Source organism: Anser brachyrhynchus (assembly GCF_964034855.1).
Source record: "Anser brachyrhynchus genome assembly, chromosome: 2".
NCBI classification, from domain to species: Eukaryota; Metazoa; Chordata; class Aves; order Anseriformes; family Anatidae; genus Anser; species Anser brachyrhynchus.
Window position 1 is genome coordinate 151,422,435 of NC_137695.1, and position 3,660 is coordinate 151,426,094.

At 39.5% G+C, this 3,660-nt stretch overlaps 1 long non-coding RNA gene across 1 annotated transcript; it reads left to right on the forward strand.

Moving 5' to 3' along the window:
- Positions 1-512: 512 nt before the first annotated feature.
- LOC308189979 lies at positions 513-2,966 on the forward strand. The gene is made up of 5 exons (XR_013946762.1): positions 513-541; positions 763-912; positions 1,281-1,359; positions 2,082-2,176; positions 2,658-2,966. It is a non-coding gene; the product is annotated as an uncharacterized lncRNA (long non-coding RNA).
- Positions 2,967-3,660: the final 694 nt, after the last annotated feature.

Below are 3,660 nucleotides of genomic sequence, written 5' to 3' on the forward strand. Positions count from 1 at the left end.
TACAAATCTTTAATGATATACAACACAGAGAATGTAGATATCAAAAAATCCAGTGTTTTCAGGGCTTTTTGAATTTCTGTTACAGGTTTTCTGTTGCATGCATGTCTTTTGTATTTCATGAGCAGCCTAATGTTTTATGTGCTTTAGGCAACTGGTTTTGCCTGGGCATTTTTCTCTGGTTTTGCATTTTTGAAGCAGATGTTATCTTTATGGTTAAAGAGGTTGGGGCCTCCCTCTGTGATAGTTAAAGGGACCCAAAGACTACTAATTTTAATTTCAGTGACTACAGCTAGCAAGTAGTGGGAGTTACTGACCTTGAGATGACATGCATGAAAGGACAAAGTATGATGGGGACTTTGTCCCATCTTTCTCTAAGTCTTTGTCAGATAGTGGCTGTAAAGCACATCTGAATCTTTTATATTTTTCTGTTCTTTCCCTTGCTTTGTGGGTGGACATCATCTGGAGGATGCAGTAGAAGATAAAGTATCTGTCACTTACACAAAAAGAATAGGAAGAGGAAGGAAATAAGGTGAAATGAAATGTAAGAAGCAATGTGATTTCTGATGTTTTCATGTTCTGATGTTTTCATGTTTTCTGATGTTTTCATGTTCTCCTTACTCTTTGGAACAAAGCACTAAAGCTAGATATTAATGACAAACTTTAGCCTTCAACACTGGCTAAATCACTTTTCAAATTTTGGTGTTCCTCCTTTAATGCGAAGTGGATTCTTCCTGTCCCTTTTTTATTCATTGTCTTCTGCAGGCATGAAAGCCCATCTTTCTTCCAATTAGAGGTCTTCAGCAGGCTTCTGGTGATCAATGTCCTCTTCACGAAATTCTTTGGGTCTCACTATGCCCTAAAGGGATCAAAGTCCTGTTACTCTCTTCTCCATCTTCTGAAATGGCTGTTGAGGTGCATAAGAGTGGTTTCCCAGCTCTCCCTGATCAGGTAACATACCAAGAACTGTGGCACACAGACCCCAATGAATATATGAAAAATATGGACTAGGGAGTAGATCAGGTAGAGTGGGTTATGAAGGATGGAAAAGTCACAGAAAAAATGGGGTCACAGAAAAATGGTGTTGTTAAGCTGCTTGTGAATACAGGTTGATTTCAACTAATGATATTAAGGCCAAAAAAAAGTGGGGAGAATTTTGAAATATCAAAACATTTTGCTTTAACAGTCTCAGCTCACATGTGCACACACACACACACACATTTTGTTAGAAAAAAGTCTGTTCAGCCCGAACTTCATTTTTTGTGCTGCTTTTTGTTCCCCAGGTGAGCTACTGAAGAGGAAAAAAATACATCTTTTTTCTTCCTGCAGGTCTGGACTGATCAGAGACACAGGGAGTTGAAGGTATACATCTCTTTTTCTGATGTCCTGGATATTGGCAGGGCTGAATCCCCTGAACGTGCTGGGCTGAGTTAGCGGCCATCTGTCTGAATTGACTACATTGTCCCTGGCTTTAATGACCACCCAGCCTGAACTCTGTAAGGGGGGCTGCCAAGCTGTGGTTAGTTTCTTCCCCAAATAGCTCTAAAGTGTGGCCTGGTGTGCGCTTTAAGTAAAATTATGCTACTGTTTGGTTGCCCTCTTGATTAAAATGTATCTTTCAGCCTTTAAGGGTGGGCAGTGACTTCCTGGGATTAGAAAGGAAGTGAACTGGCTGGAAAACAGCAAGGAAACACTTTGTTTATGAGTACTGGGAGGGCAGAGCAGCATGTGTTGCTAAAGTTTGGGGCTTGGCCACATTACTCAACTCCTGCTAAAGATCTGCTAAATTCACTCCGGGTCCTATTTTCCTTCTTAATAATACACACAGGATTGCTTTTACCAGAAGAGTGATTCATCCACTGTGGTATTCTAGATAAATTTCTGGAGAGCAGGGATCCCTTGGGATGACAATATGACCATTTTCCCCAGGACAAATGCCCTCACAGCCTGTCAAGTTCGCTGAACACAGACTTATGAAGATTTGAGCTTTTTCAATACACACGATTTTACTTGGAATAACAATTTTCTTCCCATAATAAGTCTTTTAAACAGCTCTGGAAGTCATTGCTTTCTCACATTTTTAGCAGGGTGCACTGCTCCCTGGGCCCCGGGTTCTGCCAGAGAAGCACTCTGAGCAAGGATGCCTGTCAAGAAGAGACATCACCTGCAGGAAGTGCAGGTATTATAAACTCATCAGTACAGTCACTATTTAACGGGCCTGTGTGAAAAATGAGTGAGTGTGCACAGGTGCCACTTCGCTAATTTACAGAAATGGAAATCTTGGCTGTTTTGAAGACTTGAGGGTTGCACTGGCTGTCAGCTTAATGAAAAGAGATGTTCTCTTCCCTGTTTCTGTTTCAAAAAGAGAGAAGTTGATAAAACAAACCTATTTTAGGGCTTTTGCAGAGCAATTGTTTAGATCAGTCAAAACATTGGCTTCCTAAAGAAGCAAATAACTTGTTTAACATGTTTTTATCAATATGCATGTGTATGACTTAGTCTGTGGAAAGAAAGTGTTTATAATGCCCAGAGTCAATGGAGTTGAGCATAACATCCCTCAGAAATAGAGGTCAAGATTTTGTAGTTTTGGCTCAGACTTTGATACATATTTGTTTTTTGACAGCAGCAAAATATATAACATTTTTTCTTTTGTTTTTCAGTTTTTTCAGATGAGACAGATAACATTCTCAAATGCATTTGAATCCAATCAAATCTTCTAAATCATTTAGACATCCCTGGATGGAAAACACTATATACTGAGCCTATCAATTCCAAAGTTTTGTATTTATACATTTATCTGGCTTAATGTATTTTCATTTTAACAGAAATAAAGTCAACAATTTCCCAAAGGAAAAATAAGAAACAAAATAGAACAAACTTCTGTGCTGAGCTAGAACTGCTTTTCCTCTTGTCCTTTATTTTAATCCTCCCTAGTACTGTCATATCTATTAGCTTTTTTTTTTTTTTTCTTCTCCCAGGGTGTTGAGAGATTCCCGAGCTGATATTAACAGTTAAAGAAAGAGAAACTGAGTGTGTGTGTATGTAAAGTAGTTATTTTCTTATACTGAAGATACAGCTTATTTTGATGGCATAACTTCTGTTGTATTTATGTTCTTCCACTCATTTCATCAGGGTACCAGTTGAACCATGCACACAGGGCTTGAACCAGCTGGGACCAATATTAATGAGGAATGAGATGTGCTAATTGTAATAAGTGGTTCAGAGACGAGTGCTTCAAAGCCAATCAATCCAGGCCATACTGAGCCTCCTTGTCCATGGTTTTCCACGTCTTTCATCTTCTTTTGAAAGGAAAGTCTTTATAGAGGCACTGAAATTTCACTGAAGTTCTTTTCACCTTTAGCTAGGGGTATTGCGACCTGCCATCTTCCTCTTATGGATGGCAGACACAATTAATCCGGTTTGTTTTACCAACTGCTGCTTTGAATTTACTTTATTTTGAAGCAGTAAGGTGAAGCAACTCTAGACTGGAGCATAGGAGATCATTTGACTGCAGTAAGACAAACATGTAAGCTGTTTCTCTCATACAGAGAACTCAGTACTGTAGGTTTTTTGTTGTTGTTTTGTTTTGTTTTGTTTTGTTTTGTTTTTGGGGGGGGGGGGGGGGGGGCGGTGGGGTGGAGATCTTTGGCACCAGTGAGGTCC